Genomic DNA, 17,737 nt, shown 5'->3' with positions numbered 1-17,737 from the left:
CACCACTAGCAGACAGATATCTTTTCCCTTATCGTTCCACCAAAAATCTCAGGGAGGGCTCTGTCTGACACCTAACTTGGGTTATGAGCCAAATCTCAAACCAAAAATAGTGGTCAGGGGTACCTAGGATATAAGCCGACCCTTGGAATTAGAGGGTGAGTCCCCTGTACTAAAAAGAGGTTGGGGAGGAGTCTTCTCAAGAGGTAGGGTCAGAGGTTCAGAATGACCAAGTTTCCAAAGCTGAATAGGATTAGTTTAGAAAGACATCTCAGTCCCTTCTATTTAATGTCACCAAACAACATTAGAATAAGGACACACAAACACATGTTTGTTCTATTTCATTTCATTCATATAATACAGCATTGAGGATCTATTCTGTGCCAGATACTGTTCTGGACACTGTAAAATAGCAGCAGTTAAGACATACAGGGACTTCCCTGGTGGTTCAGTGGTTAAGACTTTGTCTTCCAATGCAGGCTATGTGAATTCAATCCCTGGTCGAGGAGCTAAGATCCCACATGCCATATGGCCAAAAAAAACAAAACATAAAACAGAAGCAGAAGGAAAAGAGGGCATCAGAGGATGAAATGGTTAGATAGCATCACTGGACATGAATTTGAGCAAACTCTGGGAGATACTGGAGGACAGAGGAGCCTGGTGTGCTACCAGGCTCGCAAAGAGTTGGACAGGACTTAGTGACTGAACAGCAACAACAACAAAAACAGAAGCCATATTGTAACAAATTCAATAAAGACTTTAAAAATGGTCCACATCAAAAAAAATCTTTAGACAAACAAAAAAGACATACAAAATTCCTGCTCTCGGGGAACTTACATTCTGGGACAAGGGTGAAGATAATAAGTCAGTAAGTGTATATCAGGCAGTGATAAATTCTATTTCAGAAATAAATTGAAAGAGCACAGTAAGAAGCAGTAAGAACCAGAGGTGGGAGATAAGGACTATTTTAGAGGGACTGGTTAGGGAAGACCTCACTTTGAAGGATAAACCTGACTGAAGTGAAAGAGCAAGTCACAGGAATAACTATCTGGAGGAGAACTTCCAGGCAGAGGGAAAAGAAAGTGTGAAGACCCTGAGACAGAGCCAATGACTTCTGCCTGAGCAATGCATGTACATTTAATAACATGTATATTTGCACGTATATGTGAACATATTAGTCCTTTATTTTCCTACATTAGAACATTTGACAATGATATTCTTGAGTGATATTAAACTGCGAAATCCTTGGAGTCTTTCTAATATTGATTCAGCTACGTGAGACATTTACGAATCTTGCTGAATGTGCAGAGGTGCCTGCCCTGCGAGTACCTTGAAACAAGGGCTTCCATTTTCCCACAGAAACTGAAGGTAGGAGAAGCTCAGTGAATGGGGCAGGTGGAGTAATGAGCCATGTGCCATGGTGAATATCAAGGCCGATAGTAGAGATCCCAGGTGATCCTGCCAAAGCTGGGTGGGGAGACTTTCCCTCCAGGAGTGTCCTTACCTATGTCCTTTTGCTCTAATTGCTGTGGACGTGCCAGGGAGCACAAAGTGGCTCCTGAGGGTGGTTCCTACTGATGCTGGGTAAAGGTCCCTAATTCAGAATCAAAGACTAACACAAAGTAAAACTTCCTCTGATCTTGAGCCTTGGCAAGGGTTATGTTGCCTAGAATAGGAAAAGTTTGGGGGTGGGGCATGTGTGTGATGGGTAGAAGGGAGTGGAAGAAGTCAGAAGGCAAGAGACCTGCCCTCCCTAATTGTTCGGTAGTAGTTTCTTTGAACTTGAACTCCCATCACCTACCAGGCTCTGCTCTTCTCCCAGAAAGGTTCTTTTCCTTGAATTGCAGTGACTTCTGACATGCTTGATTTTAATACTTTACTGTCCATTGGTCCACCTCCTTTTTATTGTCATATAGATATGTCCTTTGCTTATCTGCTTATATTAATTTTCATAGAGTGTGAATTCTTAGACTGTGTTCATGAGCAATACGTTCTAAATTTATTTCAGTGTCTACCTTAATTGCTCATTGCAAGGAGGCCCCAATAAAGGCTTTTTGATGATTTTGACTGCCAAGATTACACTAGAAAACAGAGGTTACTTCTTGTAACTTTGGGATACTGCTCCTCTCTTACAAGTCTTCTCTTACAACTTGGTTTCAAGCTTGGCTTGCCTGAAACCTTCTAGTTTGATGATAGAAGACCTGGCTCTTCCTTAAATTCATTAAAAACTTCTATGTGACTCTATATGCTTCACTTTCACAGTCTTCTCAGTTCAGTTCAGTCGCTCAGTCGTGTCCCACTCTGCGACCCCATGAATCGCAGCATGCCAGGCCTCCCTGTCCATCACCAACTCCCGGAGTTTACCCAAACCCATGTCCATCGAGTCAGTGATGCCATCCAACCATCTCATCCTCTGTCGGCCCCTTCTTCTCCTGCCCCCAATCCTTCCCAGCAATTAGGGTCTTTTCCAATGAGTCACCTCTTCTCATGAGGTGGCCAAAGGATTGAAGTTTCAGCTTCAACATCAGTCCTTCCAATGAACGCCCAGGACTGATCTCCTTTAGGATGGACTGGTTGGATCTCCTTGCAGTCCAAGGGACTCTCAAGAGTCTTCTCCAACACCACAGTTCAAAAGCATCAGTTCTTCGGTGCCCAGCTTTCTTCACCGTCCAACTCTCACATCCATACATGACTACTGGAAAAACCATACAGTCTTCTAGTCCAAGTCAAAAAAACATCCCACAGGGTTTGAAGGTAGGGGAGAGAGATAAAATAAGAAAGTAGATGTAGAAGGACTTTAAAAGTAGGACATAACTGGAGGAGAATGGATATATATATATATATCTGAGTCCCTTTGTTGTTCACCTAAAACTATCACAACACTGTTAATCGGCTATGTGAAAGTCTCTCAATCCTGTCTGACTCTGCGACCCCATGGACTATACAGTCCATGGAATTCTCCAAGCCAGAATACTGGAGTGGGTAGCCTTTCCCTTCTCCAGGGGATCTTCCCAAACCAGAGAGAGAACCCAGGTCTCCCGCATTGCAAGCAGATTCTTTACCAGCTGAGCCACATGGAAAGCCTTTATTGGCTATATCCCAATACAAAACAAAAAGTTTTTTAAACAAATCATAGGACATAGGATCTTGTCTCAAGTATTCACATCCTTTCTTTCAGGGCCCACCCTCTGAAACACTTCTTTCTCCCCACAAGCATAATTCTTCTTCCAGGAATCTTGGATTCCTAGTCCTGGTGTGAAGGACGCAGAAGCTGCCCCCCAATGTAAGTCAGTGTATCATCTTTTGCAGAGATGCCTCTTGATGTCTCCTTTTACCTCAGCTTTGCCACTTCTTCTTTACAGGCTTTAAAAGAGCTAGTTTTCTAAACCTGGATCATACTTATGTTCCCATTCTGTTGTTTCTAAGAGAAAGACTCAGAGGGAGGAGGTAAGATGCCTAGAGTGTCAGAGACTTCACACTAGAGAGAAATGTGGTGAAGAATCAAATGGTGAGTGCTAAAAGTTTCAGAAGACAGAAAAATCACAGGCAAAATAAACTCTAGGTGAGTGAAAGACCTAAAGTTGTAAAACAAAACCATCAAAATTATCTGAAAAAAAAAGAATATCCTCATGATCTAATTTCTTAAATCAAATTATGAAAAATGGACAGTTTTGATAAAATTTATTATAACAAATTTAAAACCTCATACATAAAGGACATTTTAAGGTTAAAATATAAGTGACAGGGAAATGGAGAGAAGTTATCTGCAACATTCAAGTATATTAGAAAAAGATGGATATATGTAAAGGATTTCTACAAACCAGCAACAACAACAATAATAAAGATGATAAACAACTCAATAGAAAAATGGACAAAGGTATGAATAGATAATTTCCAGAAGAAGAATTCCAAATAACCAATAATATATATAAGAACCTACTCTACCTCTCTAGTAATCGGGAAAATGCAAAATCAACAGTGAGATTCATTTCACATCTATTGGATTCACAATAACCTAAAAGTCTGACCATTTTAAGTGTTGGTGATGATGTGAAGAAACTAGGAGTCTCATATTCTGTAAAACAGGCACATCACTTTGGAGAGAAATTTGACAATACACATTTACTGAAGTTGAAAATGCACATATCTTTGGAACCAGAAAATCTGCTGCCTTACAGCAGTATTTTTCAATCCATTAAAAGGTCATGAATAAATTTATTGGATACAGTCAGCATTTTACAAAAAAGGAATAGAACAGAAAATAGAGTGCATGTAGCAAAAGTAGGTATCATCTTATTAAACATTTTATTTCATACATGAGCAGGGTCTTGATATAAAAGATGTTTCTCACTATGAGTTACAGTTAAATAGAAAAACATTCTGAAAACACTGTTTAAGAGAAACTCTCATTAATAAAAACAAGAAGACATGTTAGAGCTTATTCCCTGTAATGTAGAGTTTGTAATAATGAAACATTGAAAATGAAGTACATGTCTATCAGCAGCAAATAAACAAACTGGAGTGTATTCATGTGATGGAACACCACACAGCAGCTACAATTAATGAACTTGGTCTATGTGGATGAATTTTGAAAACAGAACTGAGGGAAACAAAACAAAAATGTCACACTAACCAAATTATATGAATTTTACAAACATTTAAAAATACTATATAGTATATATCCACAAGTGTATATATATATATATATTATACACACACACACACACATACACCACAAGTAGTATATAGTACATGTATTTTTTTTTAAAGCATTAGAAGTAGACTGATATAAAAGAGATACCTAAAGGAAGGAAAAGAAGTGGGACTTGGGAGGAAAAAATAGATATGATACCATTTATTCATTTTGGGTGGTGGATATATTGATGAATATTATAATATTCTTTGTTCTTTTCCTTCAAAAATTTTTAACATATAAGAAAAAATAAATGGAATTATCAAGTTTTTAATCTTGCTCTGAGTATCATAAAGTTGCATTAACCACTGGTTATTAAAATTCTTTCATCCTGAGATTCTTTTTTCCAGTGCCTGAAGAAGAACAATCTGCCCCACATCAGCCTGTCTAACTCAATAAATTAGTATCTAGAGGCAGCAAATCACTGTGTCTATTATCTGTACTAGTGTTGCCAAAATATTGTCCCCTTGTCCACTGATGCTGAATAGAAATACAGAGGCAGAGTTTGGAGTTTGGAGACAGTGCCCCCTTCTCTTGGTAATAGGGAGAGGTTTTTTTATCCTCATGAAGGTCTTGCTTCTTCTTTTTTTTTTGGCAAAGTTTCAAAATGGCCACAGCTGGCATCCAGCAACTCAGCAGCTGGGGTCTGGTGTCACTAAAGCTACCAGCTCATGATCTTTTTTGAAATGTAGAATGCTACAAGAGGGGATAGGGGAGAGAAGAAAGCCAGGTGCAGAGTACAACTCATAGGTAGTCAAGAGAGCAATTAGCTTTGTTTAGCTTTTTAAAGGATAAGTCCAACTACAAGTGTTTGTTAGTAGTAATAGCTCAAAAATAACCAAGATTGCTTAACTCTTGCAGGCCACTTGGGCTGGTATTATGGAGTCCCATACCAGAGTCACACCAAGGGCACAGAAGCAAAGCCCAGTACTAAGGTCCCCGGAACTGACTGAGTCCCATTGTAACCATTGCCAAAAGTCCCCTTGCTTCTTACAGGTCAGCTTCCTGATCTCAAATTAGGCAAAAATACCCACCCCTGTACTCACCCTATAGCCCCCTAGCCAATCACCTAATGCTACCCTTCCTGCAGGAATTTTCTCTGTCTTGAAACTATAAAAATTGGCTACTAACCCACAAAAAGTGTCTGCTCTCCCTTGAGCTGGCCTGCTGTTCTAACAGTATCTCCCAGAAATGAACTCTGTTCTCCCTTGGGTCAGCTCTCCCTTGAGCTGACCCTCTGTTCTAACAGCATGCCATCGGCTCTTCCTGGCCTGTCAGGAGGTTGGCCTGCAGTGCTTGCAGCGGCCACATTATCTCTGCTCTTTGTTCTTAATAAACTCAGTCCTTTCTGCAATACTCTATGTCTGGAAATTCTTTTCCAACCCGAGTTTGGACTGCCACAACAGGTATGTGGTGCCAAAGGCCACTCATTCATTTCTGAGTGAGGCCACTCACTCATTCATTTTGTTGTAACACTAGCAAAAGAGATTTTTCTTTCCCTGAAGCTTCGGTCTTTGGTCTTCACACAATCTATTCCCTCTTCTCAGAAAGTCCTTCCTCCATTGTCTGCCAGTCAATCTCCAATCCTCCACTATGTAGTTCAAATCTTACTCTCTTCATGGTGAGACCAGAGAACAAGACCTATCTTTGGCTGTTGATGTCAGACCACACCACACACCTTCCCAGGCCTCTCCTGGATACTCTCAGAGTCCCCCAGGCCCCCAATCCCCAAGGCAGGAAAGTCTGAGTTGGGCACTGTATTGGATATCTTTGTGCAACAGGAGTTAAGCATTTTGGGACGTGGAGATTAACAGCTAGAATGGAAGGGGTGGGTCAGAGGCTAATGGTATTCACTATATATAGTTTGCAAAACTATTCTATAAATATATATGGTGGTGGTTTAGTTGCTAAGTCATGTCTGATTATTGCAACTCCATGGACTGTATCCTGCCAGGCTCATCTGTCCATGGGATTTCCCAGGCAGGAATGCTGGAATGGGTTGCCATTTCCTTCTCCAGGGGATCTTCCCAACCCAGGGATTGAACCTGGGTCTCCTGCTTGGCAGGCGGATTTTTTACCAACTGAGCCACCAGGGAAGTCCCATAAATACACATATACATATAAAATTTAGTAGATGCCTTTCTTTTCTCTTCTTCCCTTCATCAACCCCTGGGAATGAACTTCTCTTGTTCCCCAAAAAAGATAGTCTTCATGGATGACCTTGTCACCACCAGAATTTAGCAATTTACTACTCCTTCCTTTAATTTTCATTGTACCTTGACGTTTCTCTGTTACAGCATCTATTACATGAGATCATAATCATTTTTGAATGTCAATCATCTCTACTAATCCTGAGCTTTCTTACAAAAATTTTATTTATTCTTTTTTTTTTGGCTGGGTCTTTGTTGCTTTGCATGAGTTTTCTCTAGTTGCGGTAAATGGGGGTTTCTCTCTAGTTACAGTGCTTGGGCTTCTCACTGAAGTGGCTTCTCTTATTTGCAGAGCATGGGCTCTAGGGCACGTGGACTCAGTAGTTGCAACTTGCAGGCTTGAGGGCTTAGTTTCCCCATGGCATGTGGAATCTTCCCGGACCAGAGATTGAATGCATGTACTCTACATTGCCAAGTGGATTCTCAACCACTGGTCCAAAAGGGAAGTCCTGTTGCTTTTATTTCTTTCTGTTGTTTTCAAAGACTTACTAGCAACATCTAAAACTTTCAAACTGTGAGATCCTAACCCCAGGATTATTCATTAAATCTGTGTTAAATTTTTTGGCCTTTTTTTTTTTTTTTTTTTGGTCATACTGCCCCACTTGCAGCTTGCAGGAGTCTTAGTTCCCTGATTAGGAAACTGAACCCAGGCCACAGCAGTGAAAGTGCCACGTCCTAACCACTGGACCACCAGGGAACTCCCGCTCCTGTCTTTTTAAGTGATTCCATCCAATGACCTTTATAAGCTTGTAGAACTAGCACTGACTGAGGTTGTATCAGGCTGCATCCTCCCAAGCAATATTTTGATTCAAAACAAAATATCATATATATATATAAATTGGACATCATGGATCTATAATAGGACACTTTGTAAAAACAAAAAATACAAGGAAACTTCCTTTCAGAGGAATTATTATATTTTAAATTATTTATTTGTTTACATTTTTTACTACGCTGGGTCTGTGGACATGGAACAACAGACTGGTTCCAAATTGGGAAAGGAGTATGTCAAGGCTGTATATTGTCACCATGCTTATTCAACTTTTATGCAGAGTACATCATGCGAAATGCCAAGCTAGATGAAGCACAAGCTGGAATCAAGATTGCTGGGAGAAATATCAATAACCTCAGATATGCAGATGACACCACCCTTATGGAAGAAAGTGAAGAGGAACTAAAGAGCCTCTTGATGAAAGTGAAAGATGAGAGTGAAAAAGCTGGCTTAAAATTCAACATTCAGAAAACTAGGATCGAGGCATCTGGTCCCATCACTCCATGGAAAGTAGATGGAGAAACAATGGAAACCGTGACAAATTTTATTTTCTTGTGCTCCAAAATCACTGCAGATGATGACTACAGACATGAAATTAAAAGACATTTGCTCCTTGGGAAAAAAGGAGAGACATTACTTTGCTGACAAAGGTCCATCTAGTCAAAGCTATGTTTTTTCCAGTAGTCATGTGTGGATGTTCGAGTTGGAATATAAGGAAAGCTGAGCTCCAAAGAATTGATACTTTTGAACTGCAGTGTTGGAGAAGACTCTTGAGAGTCCCGTGGACTGCAAGGAGATCCAACCAGTCCATGCTAAAGGAAGTCAGTCGTGAATATTCATTGGAAGGACTGATGCAGAAGCTCCAAAACTTTTTCTGTCTGATGGGAAGAGCTGACTCATTGGAAAAGACCCTGATGCTGGGAAAGATTGAAGGCAGGAGGAGAAGGGGATGACAGAGAATGAGATGGTTGAATGGCATCATAGACTTGATGGACATGAGTTTGAGCAAGCTCCGAGGTTGGTGATGGACAGGGAGGCCTGGTGTGCTGCAGTCCATGGGGTTGCAGAGTTGGACATGACTGAGCAACTGAACTGAGCTGGGTCTTCGCTGCTTCTTGCATGGTTTCTCTATTTGCAGCAAGCGGGGGCTGCTTTCTTATTGCAGAGCACGGTCTCTAGGCATGCGGGCTTCAGCAGCTGTGGCTCAAGGGCACTAGAGTGCAAGATCAGCAAGGGCTTAGTTGCTCTGCGGCATGTGGGATCTGCCCAGACCAGGGATTGAACCGGTGTCCCTTGCCTTGCAAGGCAGTTTCTTAACCATTGGAAGACCAGGGAAGCCCCCTGAGGAATTATTCTGAGAGGAAAAATATTACCTTATATTCAGGTACTTGTTCAGTTGCTAAGTCACGTCCAACTCTTTGCGACCCCATCGGCTGCAGCGTGCCTGGCTTCCCTGTCCTTCACAATCTCCCTGAGTTTGCTCAAACTCATGTACATTGAGTCAGTCATGTCCTCCAGCCATCTCAACCTCTGTTGTCCCCTTCTCCTCTTGCCCTCAATCTTTCCCAGCATTGGGGTCATTTTCAATGAGTCAGCTCTTCCCATCAGATGGAAAAAGTATTAGAGCTTCAGCTTCAGCATCAGTTCTTCCAATGAATATTTAGGGTTGATTTCCTTTAGGATTGACTGGTTTGATCTCCTTGTTGTCCAAGGGACTCTCAAGAGTCTTCTCCAACACCACAGTTCAAAAGCATCAATTCTTCGGCACTCAGTCTTCTTTATGGCCCAACTCTCATATCCACACATGACTACTGGAAAAACCATAGCTTTGACTACACGGCCTTTTGTCCGCAAAGTGATGTCTCTGCTTTTGAATACACTGTCTAGGTTTGTCATAGCTTTTCTTCCAAGGAGCAAACATCTTTTAATATCATGGCTGCAGTCACCGTCTTCAGTGATTTTGGATCCTAAGAAAATAAAATCTGTCACTGTTTCCACATTTTCCTCATCTATTTGCCATGAAGTGACGGGACAAGGTGCCATGATCTTAGTTTTTTAAATGCTGGGTTTCAAACCAGCTTTTTCACTCTCCTCTTTCACCTTCATCAGAGGTTCTTTAGTTAAGGTATCTATTCATTTAATATTTAATGAGCACCGCTTGTATGTAAGGCACTGTGGTAGGAACTGGAAATATAGTGAGTTCAGAGTCTCACAGGGAGGAGTCATTAAATGTATAATAGCACCACTAATTAATTATGATTATTTAAGTACTATGAAGGATAAGTTTAGTTAGCTACAAGATGAATAACTGGGGAACCTAAGTCTGTGGGGTTAAAAGTCTCCTATAATCATGCTGCTTATGTACAGTGCAGCAGTAATTCATGTGTCCATTTGATCTGGGTTTAAATTTTAACTCAAACACTGAGTAGGTTATTTAACCTCTCATTCCTTATTTAAAAGGGGCTTCCCTGGTGGCTCAATGGTAAAGAATCTGCCTGCCAATGCAGGAGACAAGGGTTCTGTCCTTGGGTTGGGAAGATCCCCTGGAGAAGGAAATGGCAACCCACTTCAGTACTCTTGCCTGGGAAATCCCATGGACAGAGGATCCTGGTGGGCTATAGTTCATGGGGTGAGAAAAGAATCGGACACAACTTAGCAACTAACAACAACAACAATAGTATCTACCTTTTGAAGTTATAGTGAGGATTAAATGAGTTTATACACTAAGAACAATGACAACACACAGTACCTACTCAATAAATGTTATCTATTGTTACCATTCAGCTGAAACCTGAAAGACAAGCCAAGAGGAAAAAGGAAGAAAGAAATGCTAAGTAGAGAGCTACATTTGCAAATCCTAAATGAAATCAGTCCTGAATATTCACAGAAGGACTGATGCTGAAGCTCCAATACTTTGGCCACCTGATGCAAAGAACTGACTCTTTGGGAAAGACCCTGATGCTGGGAAAGACTGAAGGTGGTAGGAGGAGAAGAGGACAACAGAGGATGAGATGGTTGGATGGCATCACAAACTTGATGGACATTGACTTTGAGCAAGCTCCAGGAGTTCGTGATGGGCAGGGAAGACTGGCGTGCTGCAGTCCATGGGGTTGCAAAGAGTCGGACACCACTGAGGGATTGAACTGACTGAACCGATATGTGCAAAAGCCCAGAGGCATAAGGTTGTCCGGCCTATTCTAGAACTGCAAGGTCAATGGTTCTTAGCATAGAAAGCTAAGGGGAAAGACATACCATGAGATATGAGATGAGGCCAAGAAGGTAGGCTGAGCTCAGTAATGAAAGACCTTGTAGGCCAGGTTAAGGAGTCTGAACTTTATCCTTGGAGTCAGAGGAAACTTGAAAGGTTTTACAAAAGGGTGCAACAGTCTTAGATTTGCAACTTCAAAAGCATTCTCTGGCTACAGCATGGAGAACTAATTGGAAGCAGGCCAAAATAGATGAAAGAGAAACCGGTTAGGAGGCTACTCTGGCAATTTAGATTAGAGGCTTGTGGCTTAGACTAAGGTAGTGGCACAGAAGAGAGAAGGAAGCTGGATGACTGAAGAAAGAGAAGACGGAGCCAGCAAGACTTAGTGTGTGCATGTTAAGGTGAGGGGGCATGGAGGGAGAGGCACTATATAGTAAATAAATATATGAGAAAGGAATGAATGAATTCCTGTGTTCCTGTCATATTGTTTTACCACATGAAACACCTTTTCTCTAGCCCATCCTTCCAGGCAAAATTCCTTCTCATTTCCTTCACAAACCTGTCTCTGATTGATCTTAGCCCCATCTTTTTGGGATATTCTAGAATTTTAGAGCTGAACAATTTCTTTTTTTTTTTTGCCACAACACACGGCATGCAGAACTTCTGTGATCAGGGATCGAATACATGACCCCTGCATTGAAAGTGCAGAGTCTTAACCATTGGGCCACCAGGGAAGTCCTAGAGCTGAACATTCTTGAGAAATACATTGAGGGCTGTTGAGAGGACTTAGGAATTGTCTGAAGATGGAAATCATGCGTTAGTTAACTTTCTGCCCCACCCATCCCCATCTTACAGAAACACACTCATTTATAGAAATTTTCTTCTGATTACGTGAGTGGTTCAAGCACAAACAACCTATGCAACTATAAAACTCTGTGACCCATAAAGCAATACACGCTTGTGGGAACATTCACAACCGTCTTCTTCTTGGGTCTTCAAAGAAGTCTTACAAAAATAGGTGCCACTGTAGAGGAAATAAACTTATAACTAAAGTGACATGTCCAAGGTCACACACGCACTAAAGGAAACATCAGGGCTCAGATATGAACCTAGACCCATGGTCCAAATGGCATGGGCTTTCTACTACACTGCCAACCCTCCCATGGTAGGTGAATATTCATATGTAGTCAGGGGGATTATTAACTCTTGGAAGCAACTGAATGCCACTGTTAGGGGAACCACTGATCAAAACAGCTCAGTCAATGGCCACGGTGGCCACTGACTTTCAACAACCCCTGAAAGGAGTTCAGGGTGGAGACCAGGAATGAGGCACTCTGTGCTGTGAGAAAAACTGGCAGAACAGACCTTGAGATAACTATTTTCAGAAGATTCTATGAGCCCAACTTCTTGCATCTTCTACATCTAGAAAGGCACAGAGACTGTTAACAGTGACATCTGCTTTGGCCATTGAGGAGGGAAATGTTAATACATTCAAAAGTCAAAACAGAGTAACTGGTTCAGACATTCCAGGTAAAATTAGGTGATCGTTGTGGATTTCAGACACGTTCCTGTATTGCTGAGAACTCAAATTTTCTGAGCTATGTCAGACTAACTTGGAATGGCATTAGCCATTCTCAAATCAGTGTTCACTAGTAAGTAGCTGCAATCTTATGGTTTCAAGGTTATCTGTCAGGCAAGCGTAATCTCCTTGGTTCTGTCTCGTCTCAACAAAAATTTGAAGCGACGGACATTAAAGCCCTCAGAGCGTCACAACTCTTGGACAAACCGTGTTATAGCTCTCAGTTCTTGAACAGACCGTGTTTTGGCTCTTAGACAAATCAGTGTTACACAGCTCCATGTTACAGCTCAGTTTTATTTAGAAAATAGCAGGAAAATACATCTTCCAGGCGTGAGGGAATGCTGACCCAAAGATGCGAAGCAAAGAGAGAGCCCCAGCCCTTTGGCTCCTCTTTTTATATGTTTTTTCCTCCCCCCGGGCCTGCCCTATGTAAATTAGGCTAGCCAGGAGTGCTGTTTGTTCTACCTGAGGTCCTCACTCTGGTCCTCGGACCTTCCTTTGACCTTCCTTTGTTCTATTTTCAAGGGCTTTTCCCTTCCTTGTCTTTTCAGTTCAGTTCAGTTCAGTCGCTCAGTCATGTCCAACTCTTTGCGACCCCATGAATCGCAGCACGCCAGGCCTTCCTGTCCATCACCAACTCCCAGAGTTTACCCAAACTCATGTCCATCGAGTCAGTGATGCCATCCAGCCATCTCATCCTCTGTCGGCCCCTTCTCCTCCTGCCCCCAATCTTTCCCAGCATCAGGGTCTTTTCAAATGAGTCAACTCTTCGCATGAGGTGGCCAAAGTATTGGAGTTTCAGCTTCAACATCAGTCCTTCCAATGAACACCCAGGACTTATCTCCTTTAGGATGGACTGGTTGGATCTCCTTGCAGTCCAAGGTACTCTCAAGAGTCTTCTTCAACACCACAGTTCAAAAGCATCCTTGTCTTTTAGCCACCATCATTTTGGACTCCTGTTTCCTATTCTAACTACCTCACAGTATCCTCTTGTAACTATTAAATATTTTAGAGAATAAAATTGTTTTAGATCAGATATTAATCAAAAATGGGAGACATATGTAATGGCCAATAGCTCCTGTTATATATATATGTTAATACTACATCAGGAGTTAAAACTTAGATAAAATTAGACAACTGGCAGGACTTCCCTGGTGGCATAGTGGATAGGAGTCCAACTGCCAATGCAGGGGACACAGGTTTGATCCCTGGTCCAGGAAGATTCCACATGCCTCAGAGCTACTGGGCGCATGTACCACAACTAGAGCCCATGCTCCACAACTAGAGCCCATGCTCCACAACGAGAGGCCACTGTAACGAAAAGCCTGTGAACCACAATGAAGACTGGCCCCCACTTGCTGCAACTAGAGAGAGCACACACGCAGCAACAAACACCCAGTGTAACCAAAAATTAGAAAATAAACAACTGGCTATCTGGTTCCAAGTCTCCCTTGAAGTGCAAGTCCAGACTGAGTTTCAGGCTTAGTCTCCTAAATTCCCAAGGGATTGAGATCTTAATCATACTAAACTCAGACCCAGGACTTAGAACTCAGAAATACTTCCAATTCAGTGTCTTCTCCAAATTGAGGCAGACTATGCCTCATTTTAGCAGGAAATGGCCAGAGCCATCATCACCCAGTTTCCTAAATTAAAACTCAGCAGGACTCCCTGGGGCTCCAGAATACAAATCCTTTCTGTGTCCCCTGTTTCTTGTTTGTAGGATATAAACTTCATTCAGCCTCCTGGACCTTCCCTGAGCTTCAAAGGGCAAGTTCACACAGTTGCTAATCAGGGAAGAGAGGCACCAGGGAGGAACAGTCAAATAGTGGTATAGCCTTGGGACAAGGTCCTGGTTCTTCCTCAAGGAATATGCCTAACAATACCTCTGAGTTCTTCTGCAGAACTGGAGCCCCTACCCAGGCAGAGGATGATAATGTCAAGTTAAGCACAAGATTCTTGAAGCACTGCCTTGTTAACTGCACCACCAATAATCAGAGGAAAAGTCACACAACCTACAGCCCTCACCTCAAATTTTGCCTTCCTTTGGTTGGCCCAGAGATGACTATCCTATTAGACCTCATGCGTGGCCACTGTCTTCTTCAACTGTTTACACGGTTCATTTCTGACAGGGTCCAACAGTTTCAGGTTCAACTGTTATTATTAGGATAAATGCTAATTTCAGGCAGAGAATACCTTGATTTAGATCAGGTGGCAAGAGATTTCTACTAGGCAGGGCTATGCCCACTCTCAGCAGGAAGTAGTTTCAGAACAAAGAGACCCGTGCCCCAGTTCCCAAAGAATATCTTGAGACTGAAGTCTCAGCAGGGGGTTGTTAGGGGAACCACTGACCTGATCAGGCAAGATAGTAACCACTTGCATGAGTTATCTTACAACAGGAGGTCCTGGTAAGGAACGTGGAACTACAAGCTACTATCAACCAGAAGAATTCGGGAAAGGTGAAAGAGAGGAGATGCCAGTCTGTATGATTTTGGCAAGGCAGCAGTGGGTGGTGGTGAGATCTTAATTCCTTGCCCAGGAATTGAACCTGAGTAGCCCACTCCAGTACTCTTGCCTGGAAAATCCCATGGATGGAGGAGCCTGGTAGGCTACAGTCCATGGGGTCGCTAAGAGTCGGACACGACTGAGCGACTTCACTATCACTTTTCCCTTTCATGCACTGGAGAAGGAAATGGCAACCCACTCCAGTATTCTTGCCTGGAGAATCCCAGGGATGGCAGAGCCTGGTGGGCTGCCGTCTATGGGGTCGCACAGAGTTGGACACGACTGAAGCGACTTAGCAGCAGCAGCAGCAGCAGCCTGGATGAAACTCTGGAATCCTAGCCACCAGACCAGCAAGGGCTAGGGGTAGAGCAATTTTTCCCTGGAACTTTGCCCCCAATGAAAAAATGCATTTCTCACGGAGGCAAAAACTAAACGCAGGTACAAAGTTTATTTTTAGAGATATAGCACAATCACAAGTGGGAGAACACAGAGAGACACAGTTTAAGATAGAAGCAAGGCAGAGATGCATACCAGGAAAGAAAGGGTGTGGGGTGTCCTGAATGAGTGTAGTGAAGAGGTGGTCAAGTCATTGATATAGATCAGTTCTTCCAGGTCTTTGCTGCTGCTGCTGCTGCTGCTGCTGCTAAGTCGCTTCAGTCGTGTCCGACTCTGTGCGACCCCATAGATGGTAGCCCACCAGGCTCCCCCGTCCCTAGGATTCTCCAGGCAAGAACACTGGAGTGGGTTGCCATTTCCTTCTCCAATGCATGAAAGTGAAAAGTGAAAATGAAGTCACTCAGTCGCGTCTGACTCTGAGCGACCCCATGGACTGTACCCTACCAGGCTCCTCTGTCCATGGGATTTTCCAGGCAGGAGTACTGGAGTGGGCTGCCATTGCCTTCTCCGTCTAGGTCTTTATCTTTAGCCAATTATCTGGTTTCTTTCTCCATATCTGACCTGCTTTAGGACCCTCCTCACTATGAGTGCACAGCTTTTTTCCAAGATACATTTCAGTTCAGGAGCCTATGGTATCACATATTATGGAGGGGCGCCCCCCACCCCCGCCTCCTTTTGACCCCCAAGGAGACTTTCTGCACATGTGAAATGTCTCCTTTGCCCCAAGGATGGGATTTGTGTGATTATCTCTTATAGTCTTTTAATAGGGTTTAGTCCCACTCTGTCCCTGCCATAAAAATGCCTAATGTCTGGTTATTTACCCTATTCCTGTTGCTGAGATCTCAAAATATAGACAGGAGTCAGGTCATAAATACGTAGTCCTAGAGCCCATTTGTTTTTTGCTTCAGGAAATGTATAGGCGGCTAGTGATGAATGGTGCTCATCCCAGGAAGCGTGAACAGAAGCCCAGCTGTAAATGCCTAGACTGAAGCCCATCCATCTCCTGCCTCACATATGTCCTACCAACCTCCCCAAATCCTTCTCACAGGAATCCATCTTGGCTGGGTGATGCATGTGCCACCAGAACAGACCCTTAGAGTAATTTGCCAGAGACAACCAGAAAACTAACTCCATCATCATAAAACCTGAGGCTGAGCCAAGTGGCAGAGCAGTTCTCGGTTCCCTTACCCTGCTGCTCTCTGTCCAGATGCCCCTACCTAATAAGGTCTCTTGGTTTGTCAGCATATGTATCTCCTCATACAATTCATTTCTGATTATTAGATGAAAACCCACTCTCTGGCCTTAGCTAGGGTTCCCCCTTCCTGCAACATCACTTCTGGTAATCCTTCCCAGTTTCAGTATTAATGAATGTAGTGAAACATGTTTATTGGGCAACTACTAATACGGGAGACCCGGGTTCGATCCCTGTGTCGGGGAGATCCTCTGGAGAAGGAAATGGCAACCCACCCCAGTACTCTTGCCTGGAAAATCCCATGGACGGAGGTGACTGGTAGGCTACAGTCCAAGGGATTGCAGAGTCGGACACGACTGAGCGACTTCACTTCAGGCGACAGGCATGACACCTAGCGGTGGCGGTACTGTACAACAGTAACTAAGGCAAGAAGGTGCTTGCCCTCAGGCTGGTTCAGGGAGCTGGTCAAAACAAACAAACGTATAAACGATGTGGTTAAATGCTATAAAGAAAATACACGGGGGGTACTGGGAGAAAATGCATGTCCTTCTGGTCAGAGAGAACCTCTCACAAAACTGACATTAAGGTTGAGACCCAAGCTTTGTCTTCAGGAGGCACTTAATGAAAGACATTATTCCCACAGACCTACTTTGAAAAACGCCCACAAAAGGGAACGGCGAAAGTGCTCCACGCAGGGGCCGCTCCCAGACCGCCAATCTTCGCGGCCAGACCTTGACTGCCACTAGAGGGAGCCGGGGGTCCTCCCAGGACCAAAGAGGAGCCGTGGCCAGAGGCCCTAACTGACCTCTGGCAACTGCTGAGCCAACGCCCCAAAGCCTAGCGGCACACGGACAGAAAACAAGGGCGGCGGTGCCAGAAAACCTGGAGGCCCCAGAGCTTCTCGAGGGGTCACCAGACCCTCAAAAGAGCAAACTTCGCAGAACCACAACCCAACCAAGGGCAGATACTCCCTTGCTCTCTGGGAGAGCCGGGTTCCGACGCCTCTAAACCAGGAAGTGCTGGAGGCATCCAATCCTAAACCTCCTTCCGCTCTTAGCTTCCGCGTCCCCTGCTCGCCGCGGGGGCGCGCGAGGCCAGCGGACTATGGTTACCAATGAGCGCTCAGGAAAGGCGCATGTGTTGTCGAAGGAACGTAACGTACGGGAACTTTGACCTGAAGACGACTTT

At 43.4% G+C, this 17,737-nt stretch overlaps 1 long non-coding RNA gene across 1 annotated transcript; it reads right to left on the bottom strand.

The window, feature by feature from the left end:
- Nucleotides 1-15,390: 15,390 nt before the first annotated feature.
- Nucleotides 15,391-17,571, bottom strand: LOC145546216 (uncharacterized). The gene is made up of 2 exons (XR_014082662.1): nt 17,199-17,571; nt 15,391-17,010 (listed from the first exon to the last, which is right to left on the bottom strand). It is a non-coding gene; the product is annotated as an uncharacterized LOC145546216 (long non-coding RNA).
- Between the last annotated feature and the right edge of the window lie 166 nt (nt 17,572-17,737).

Source organism: Giraffa tippelskirchi, chromosome 4 (genome assembly GCF_054371585.1).
Source record: "Giraffa tippelskirchi isolate mGirTip1 chromosome 4, T2T-mGirTip1v1.2.pri, whole genome shotgun sequence".
NCBI classification, from domain to species: Eukaryota; Metazoa; Chordata; class Mammalia; order Artiodactyla; family Giraffidae; genus Giraffa; species Giraffa tippelskirchi.
This window is presented reverse-complemented; position numbering and strand designations above follow the sequence as displayed.